Source organism: Mytilus edulis, chromosome 13, assembly GCF_963676685.1.
Source record: "Mytilus edulis chromosome 13, xbMytEdul2.2, whole genome shotgun sequence".
NCBI lineage: Eukaryota > Metazoa > Mollusca > Bivalvia > Mytilida > Mytilidae > Mytilus > Mytilus edulis.
In genome coordinates, this window is record NC_092356.1 from 41,687,053 (window position 1) to 41,697,001 (window position 9,949).

Below are 9,949 nucleotides of genomic sequence, written 5' to 3' on the forward strand. Positions count from 1 at the left end.
GATTCTACACAAAAGGACATCAAAAACAGATTGGCAAAAGCAAGAACAGCATTTCAAAAACTAAGGAACATCTGGAGATCAAAGCAATACAGCCGAAAAACAAAAATCAAATTATACAATAGCAACGTAAAACATGTTCTTTTGTATGGAAGTGAATGTTGGAGAGTTACGAAAGCAGATATGAGGGCACTTTCTTCATTTCATCACCGCTGCCTCCGACAAAATTGCAGAATATTTTGGCCTAATACCATCTCGAACACCAACCTTCTAAAAATGACAGAGTCGTCATGTATAATCGACGAGATAACACAGAAGCGCTTCCGGTGGCTTGGACACGTTTTAAGAAAGGAAAACTCAACCATAACAACAATAGCCCTTAGATGGACACCACAGGGAAAGAGACAAAGAGGACGTCCCAAAACAACATGGCGGAGGACAATAGAGAATGAATTAAAAGACCTAAAGATGACATGGGGAGAGGCAGAAACAATGGCAAAGAACAGACCAGAGTGGCGAGGACTTGTGTTGACCTTATGCTCAGATCGGAGCAATGAGGGTAATTAAGTAACTGAACATCACACAACTGTCACAAGATCCTGTAAAACACTGATGTCATAATAAAAAAAATGTCTGACGCCAAAATGGAAAAGTGATTGTTGTGTGACATCAAAACTTCAAGCAGGACAGATTCTCAGTTCGAGCAGGAATAGTGATAAGGTGTATTATTGTACATGTTGTATGAAGTATGCTGACGTAAAAGAGTCCAAGCAGGATATATTTCCAAATACTGAAATAGCGATAAGGCGTGTGAGACAGCTGCATGTATTAATCAGAATTCAAATGATTTGGATACAAGAAATTATAGGTCACTGTACCGTGTACAGCTTTCAACACTGAGAAAAGCCATAACATTAAGTCCACTTTAAATTAGCCTTTAAAAGGCCTTGATCATGTTGACAAACAAATGTCAATGTTTTCTCAACACAATTGAAACATAACTACTAACCATCTTCATTGAATACACATTATGAAAAACAAATATGACAGACTTAAACCAAAAATAACTATTGCAATACGCATGACTCAATACCTTGTTCTGAGGCACACAAACAAGTTACAATATAACACTTATTTAAGCACCATGTGAATATGGAGATTTTTTTTCTAGTAAAATCAGTGTACATGTACATTTACGTAGGTATAATTTTCAAAACAGTAAATTAAATTTCCCTTAACAGCTTAATGAACATTACAAAAAGACTATGTCATGTATGTAACACTTCAGTACGCAAAAGCAAGATAATACAAACTATTGGTTAAAATTATATTTATTGATTTATACACACAATGTACATGTATGTATATCTTTTATTTTTAAACAGGAGATAAAAAAAAGTCACACAGGACAAACTCAATTTGTAGGTTTACAATTTGGAAGTGTCCCAGATTCTTTTGAATGAAGACAACCTTTCAGGAGATTGTTTTTTTTTTTAAGTAAGATTTTCATACAGAATTCCTGTTATTCCATATTTAAGTCAAATATTTAGCATAAACAATACATTATATTCAAGATTAAGGGCACGCAATACAATGCAATACAGACAAGATATCTGGATATATTTGAATGAATTATTTTTTTGGTGACAAAATATATGTTATTTAGATGGAGAGTTGTCTCATTGGCATTCATACCACATCTTCCTATATCTATAAGTTATTTATTTAAATAAATCTTTTAGTCCAAAAGTTTGCTTTCATAAATAACATGTTTGCTTTCCTTTGAAGTATTTAAAATACATATAAACAACTCATTTAATGACATCTGTGTGTTTCCCGGAAGTTGTTATATTATTATCATCTTTGTGAAAACAATGCGTAACACTTCGAATGGTTATTATGTGCCTCTAGTTTACTTCTAGGACTGTATCGTATGCCCTTAGATACAAATGACAAATCATAAACTATGTCACTCTGCAGAGTTTAAAAACACTTAATAAGGACAATGATATGTTTTATGTAGCAGGGCTTTTAAAGGCCCCTACACATGTACAAGACACAATGTAGATGTACAATGGTAATTTAAAAATTAAATTAGAGTTTATACATATTTGATAAATTCCTAGGGTATGTACTTTCCCTGGTTTTAATTTCATTAATGATAAGGTCAGCTTGGCAGCTTGGCAGTTTGTTTTAATTAAGAGATTAAGGGATAGGTATTAGATCATAGATAGGAAACAGCAGGATGACAGCATGGATGTTATCAGAGAAACATCTGTATATAATTTTGATAGGATGGTCAGTTGTCGTTTGAGCATTGCACTGTTAGCAGTCATATTTGTACTTGTGGAAAATTAATTCAAGAAAATGGTACATTTGGAGCGTCTTTGTATTGAAGTTGATGTTTCTAACACGGATATTGATATTGATACTTGCACCTGCTTCAAAAGATGCTGTTAATTATTCATTTCATTATCAACATAGTTAGTTGTTAGTTAATGTGTTTGCTTCTCAGTAGCTATTTAGACCTCTCATTCCGCATGTATGGGACGTTAATAGTCGGGATTAACCGAGCAGTTAATAACAGCACTGTTAAATGCAAGGAAAATGTGTCAGGCAGAATATTGTTTTTCAAGACTTTATTACCAATAATGATAATATAATCGAAATGGAGGACATATTTCGTTATAAGCAGATAAAATTCAAGCTACACCATAGATGGTAGTGCGCGATCCCACAATGCATCAGCTAGTACACAGAGGACCACATGGTTTCTAATTCCACTTCTTTATTAAATGGACAGAAGAAATTTATCAATTGGGCGTCCATATTTTTCTTCACCCTTGCTTCAGTGGAAATGTTGCACCGAACGGAAGTTAGTAATCATCTAAAATCTTATAAGTTTCTGAAAATACTTGACAGAACATAAAGCAGCCGATTTTTCTACTTTCACTTCAACCGGAGGTTTACGATGTGACAATGTCAACAATTGGAGAAATTTATCCCTACTACATACATATGAAGGATACGCAGCCTTCTCTAGGAATTCTATATCAGAAACTGCAGCTAGTAGAAAAACCAGGAAGTTTGTGTTGTTCGGAATACAAGGTGATATGCAGCTGAAATCACTGCCTTTCTCCCCAACTGAGGAAACATTACATCAGGTACGAACTCCTTATACTCAACCCTTATCATGCCGGGTCTGAAAAAATAATTTACATTGGGGCTATTCATTTCATTCATCCCTAGGCTAATTAGGTTTTCATCAAGTAATTACAGAAGTGTTTTATTAATATTCACGTTGTTAGTATATTATTTATCTTATATTCATATTATATTATACGTGCTCTTCCCCCAACGGAGAAGTAATGTGATTTCTATAGGAGGGATCATGTAGATATGACCACTTATTACCCAGGTATGGGTTTCTACGAATTTCACTATTGTTAATGTGCAGCTCATATGCCTTTTTACTATATAGCAGCAGAGTGGTCTATTAGAAACACTACTCTTAGGTTGGGAAATTCGGGAAATTTGTAATATTTTCAGGTATCAGAGGATGCGCAGCTATGAGATGTTGCAATAGTCATAATTGTTCGATTTGTAAAGGGGAAATCTATATATGTTGTACTTACTTAAAGCAGAGACCATATGAGCCCCAGAGTATTGGATCTGGCTACTTGAAGACATTTTAGATCCCCATGTCAGTTTTGACTTCAGTTTCCACTTTAAAACTAACAGTTTATCAGAGTATTTGAATGACCATCCGTACTATGGATTTTTAGGTAATTGAATTGATGGATTAATAGCAGGTTTTCATGCAAGATGGCCACTGAACGGTAAGCAACCAACAATCTATCAATCAATCATGCAGTGATTCTCATCTAAACACTCGTGTTTGATCAACCACAGGTGTTTTGCACATGTATGTTTTAAAGCTCACCTATCAGGGTTCTTCCATAGGATTCAAGATTTTCACCTGTCTGGGTTCTGGATATTGCATGTTTATAACTGTCAGGGTTATACCACATTTTCAAGATTTTACCTGTCTGGATTTAGCACAGGTTCATATATTGTTTTCATGGTTAGGTTGGACCAGATGTTTAAAACATGATACTGCTTTAGTTTTATATTTCAGCAGGAATCTGGGACTATTATGGTATAATAGTCCCAGCTGGAATGCTGTTTATGGTTCTCAAGGAATGATAGTAGGTGAAATTGTAACTATAAATCCGCCTAAGGAGTGCTAGATGACTTGTCAGTTCAAGTTAACCCAAGTTATGGTATTTGTCAGATGCAGCTGTGCAGGATTCAACATTCATATATCCAGTGAACATTGGGACGTTAAGCAACCAACAATCAATCAATCAATCAATCAATCCAGTGAACATTGGGACGTTAAGCAACCAACAATCAATCAATCAATCAATCCAGTGAACATTGTATCACATTACGTATATTGCACATACATGTAGCAAGGCTTGCAGACCTGTTTTATTTTATATGCAGTCTCAAGAATTTTTACCTTTTTTGGTCTACCAAATGTTATTGTTTTGGTTTTGTTTTTTCACCTATCTGGGTTTTACTATATGTTATTATAGGTCTTGCTTGTCAGGGTTTTACTACAGTATTCAAGTATTTTTACCTATCTGGGTTTTACCTCAGGTAATTGTTGTTTCACCTGTGGGTTCTACCACAGGTTTCTAGGCATCCTTATGTATAAGATTTAGTTAGACTTATTATTCTGGCTTTCTATGTTTTAAAACATTTATGGTATGACTAGTTAGAAGCATATAAATAGTGTGCCAATAATAGATGAAGATTGTTTAATTTAATTTGTAACCTATTGCAAGATTTCTCTTAAGCTAGCTCATGCTACAACATGTACAATTAAATTGTATTTAGCAGGAATTAGGCATAATAACTCAAGAATAGGGCATCCTGAACCTTTAACAAATTCGTTGACTTACGGTTGCAGCGCTCATTTAATCTAGCTTTTTGGATTTCTCCGATGTTGTGAATTTACGAATAGTAGTAAATTGCAAGGCAGGACACACTCTTAATTCAAAATATTTATTTAGACATAAATTTTCTATTTCACATTACATCTGAATTCCTCCAAATGTGACTTATTTCGAGAAGGTATATTTTCAGCCCAGTTGATTTGATGAAAAGATATTTACAAGTACGAAAAAATAAGGGAGATAGACCAGATTCCCATTTATTTGTTAGTGATGAGTATACATGTATAAGCTCCTTTGTCTAGAGATACATTTTTATCTCTGCTTAGAGATTTGCTGCTCAGATTAGGGTATAATGATAGTAAATTTTGTGGTCATTCCTTTCGAATTGGTGCTGCTACATCAGCAGAAGCAGCAGGGGTTGAGGATCACATTACCCAGACTTTAGGTAGATTGTCATTTGATTGATATAACGTTATATTCTAACTGATCCAACAACTGTTTGCAAAGCACAAAGCAGAATGTGTCGTTCCTAATTCTTATACATGTTTTGTTCTACATCAAAGGAGTCCTAGAACTACATTTTGTTCATTATTTTATTATTGTAGTTATTTTATTTTGTTTGTTTTCATTTTCATACATGAAATCATATTCAAGTACTTATCTTTTAAATGGTATACTAAGTATTGAATTATTTTTTATTTTTTATTTTAACTATGTATATTTGTACGTGTATCATTTCTTGGGGGCTTTCACTCATTCTACTCGTTCAATTTGGCCTACTTAATTTCAGGGAAATTATTTTCCCCCAATTCATTCATACATCTTATAAATTAATAAGGCTTTGTTTTATTTAAGGGTGATAATTAAGTTAGTTTTGGTACCTGTTGGGATCTACCGCAGGAATTCTCATTTTTCAAATGTATACCCGTCTGGGCTCTACCAGTCAGGTTCTAATAGTACCTGTTGGGATCTACCGCAGGAATTCTCATTTTTCAAAATTCATACTTGTCTGGGCTCTACCACTCAGGTTCTAAAAGAACCTGTTGGGATCTACCGCAGGAATTCTCAGTCTTCAAAATTCATACTTGTCTGGGCTCTACCACTCAGGTTCTAAAAGTACATGTTGGGATCTACCGCAGGAATTCTCAGTTTTCAAAATTCATACTTGTCTGGGCTCTACCACTCAGGTTCTAAAAGTACCTGTTGGGATCTACCGCAGGTAATCTCATTTTTAAAATTTATACCTGTCTGGGCTCTACCAGTCAGGTTCTAAAATAAATTTTTCACCTGTCAGGGCTCTACTGCAGGTTCTGAAAATTGCATAATTTAGGCAATTTATTTTTAATCAATTTAAATTATGTTGAGTAGGTAGTGTTTTTCCATTTGATTATTTTTATTAGTATTTTTGTAAGTTTTAATGAGTAGCCCCCTAGAAAGCCAAATGATACATTTATTATTATTTTCATATGTATTCAGTATAATAGATTTAGAATTGATTGTGAATATGATACTAGTATACTGTGTATACAATGGTGTCTTAGTATATTATTTTGTTAATAAAATTAGAATAGTTATTATACAGTTTTGCATAAAATATCAAGTATCCAGTATGGCAGGATAAATGTTCCATTCAAGTAGAACATTTCCTTTTCTACTCTTAGTATCTATAGTAGTATAGATAAATGTGGTATGACGCATGAGACTAGTAATTGTCTATAGGAGACATCCTCTGTTCAATGTGGTATGATGCATGAGACTAGTTATTGTCTAAAGGACACATCTACTGTTCTTTGTGGTATGGTATATGAGACTTGTGAGGTTTTATTAGGAGACTACTACTGTTTCTATGTGGTATGGTATATGAGACTTGTTAGTGTTCTTTAGAAATATCTACTGTTCTATGTGGTATAGTATATGAGACTTGTCAGTGTTTTAAGGAGACATCTACTGTTCTGACAGGAATAGGTATAAATAGATATTTAATGAAAACTGAAAAAATAAGTAAAAACTAAAAATCAAAGAATAAAAACAACAGCCTGATTTAAACAAAACAATGAAAGAAAAAAATATGATAGACAACAATCAATGAGTATAATGAAAGTTTTTTCATATGTTTTTTTTTTTTTTTTTTTTTTATCTAAATGAGGTTCAGCGTGGCATATTGCTCTTGCTTAAAAAGGTCAGCTGTTTATCGTCCCATTCCGACAGACTAACATCGTTATTTATTTCAAAACTTTAGAGGGGAGGGGATGTATATCCATCTGGCAACGTAAATCGTTCTGTAATAAAGGAATGCGCAAGAAGTTTATATATGAATGAAAGATTGTTAATTTTTTTTTCAGAAGCATGGCACAGCAAGAAAAAGATTTAAGACACTACAAGAAGACATTGCTAGTGATTTTTAATAAGACAATTGATTTACTCAATGTATTCTTAAATAAATCAAATAGTTGATGAAAAATGGTGGTTTGTTCTCATCATCTCTTAATGATTATTGACTCAAGATGTAACCGTATTAGAAGTTGAACGTTTTAGTTTAGTAAGAGAAGTTATATGGGAAAATCTGAATTTGGACACAAGTTTTAGTCAATGTAACCTCAGCTTAAAAATGTGTATAATGTTTGCATAATGTCCAATGGCAAATATGTCATGCATGTCCTGGCCTTTGTTAGTCTTGTATTATTTTAATTTTAGTTTCTTGTGTACAATTTGGAAATTAGTATGGCGTTCATTATCACTGAACTAGTATATATTTGTTTAGGGGCCAGCTGAAGGACGCCTCCGGGTGCGGGAATTTCTCACTACATTGAAGACCTGTTGGTGACCTTCTGCTGTTGTTTTTTATTTGGTCGGGTTGTTGTCTCTTTGACACATTCCCCATTTCCATTCTCAATTTTATCATGTTGACATATGCATGATGTGTATATAAGATGGTTAGTACGAGTTGAGAGTGAAAAACTAAACATTATACCATTGAGGTAGGAATGTAAGCTTTCTTGCACTGTTTGTCGTCTGTCCACCTAAATTTGTCGGATTTTGATCAACAAATATTTTCATTACACTGTACTGTGTTTCCCAAAACTGCTGACTAAAATGAGTTCATATTTGATAAGCTGCTTGATAGTGATGAACTGTGATGAACTGTGATGTGTGACCATTTTTTTTTTATCTGGCATCTGTTTCCCGTTTGCTTATATATTTTGTTTCAAAATGTTGAATGTTCTCAAATGTTCTTAATGACTTCATATTTGGTAAATATTGACCATGATGAGTTGTGTCTGCCATTTTGGATGTGTCAAAATTTGGAGATACTTCTTGTTTTTAGATACTTTGAATTGTGAATTTTCATACGTTTAGCAAAACAATTGATTTATTCGTGTATGTATAATGAATGAATCACTGTATATCAATTAAACTAATGATGTGTTGCTTAAAAAGGCAGGAAACTCAATCAAAAATACAGAATTTTAATATTGATATGATCAAGATATCAACCAAAAACATTTTCTTAAAACATTTTGAAAACATTTTGAAAACATTTTTCAGGCACAGTCTCACTTAATAGAAAACATCCCAAAAACATTTTTATAACGTTATTTGATGTTCATGATGTTTTTCCAACGTTCAGAAAATAATTCTAGAAAATATTTTTTAAAAGTTTATCAAAATGTTTTATACGCCATTGGTTTTCACATTATCATGATATTTCTTTACAACATTTTAATAATATTGTGCAAATATTTTAGAAAATATTTTAGAAAACGTTTTAACGATATGTATTCAGCCATACAATTCATGTTTTTCTCACATTTTTTCGTGATATTTTAATGACATTAGACACAACATTTTAAGGATGTTTTTGTGTTTGCTGGGAATGTGTGTTAAAAAAAACCAAACAGGCATGATTGAAAAAATGTAAAAAATAGAGGTACAGCAGTCAATCTTTTGTTGTAAAGATGATTCTCCGTGATGTATATGCATATGTATGTTAAATATTGAAAACAACACGTTATTAATTTCTTGCGTCCGAAGCGCTTTTCTGGATTTACCTTCATCAGGAACGCTCAAAGCCAAAAGTAGGAATATGGCTGTCATTTATTAACAGTTACTAAAAAGGAGCACCTGATGTAGATGTTAACTTTTGTGTATTCTTCATCTGTTCTGGTTACAAGCAGGTCGATCTAACATTGGCCTAAATGCAAAATTAGATCAGAAATACAGAGTGTTGACAATTCCTTTGATTTAATTGATATGCGTGTTTTAGTCAGTCGTTGTAACAGCTACAAGAATGAATTGTGTTACCGATTCATATTAGTTTTGGTTTCAAATAAGTTTATATTTGGCAACTTTTAGATCTTACAATTGTTATAATTCAATTGTAACTCACGAGTCTGGTGAAGAAAAATCAAACGTATTTTATAAGCATAGTATTTTCTATGAAAACATTATTAAACTATTTTGATAGGAAAGTGTGTTTTTCCTTTCCTTTTTATATGGGTGATTTTGTATTTTGGTATAAGTTCACCCTTGTATGACTTAATGAAATAAACTATAGACGTACAATCAAAACACGTTAGTTGTTTGAATATATATTTATTTTGATTTATTGTATACATTAAAGGGGCAATAGCTGTTAAAATCATGTTCACCTATTTGACTAAAATTCGCATATCATATTTTTCACATATAACGTAAAATGTATATCTAAATAATAAAACAAATCTAAAATAAACAAGATACAATGCAAGGGCGCGATAATATGTAAGTGCATTTCTTGTAAAGTTTAGAATAGACGCCACCTTTTAACCACCGAGGTGACCTCAAAGAGTTTAACCCGAAATAAACATAAATTTTGGAATACATATATAGATGGCAAACTCGCGCAATTGGATTTTTCTAGGTCTGTTTGATTTTATATTATACATGTTATAGGTGAACAATATATGTGAATCATCGTCAATCAAATGTTTTACCATGGTTTCATTATT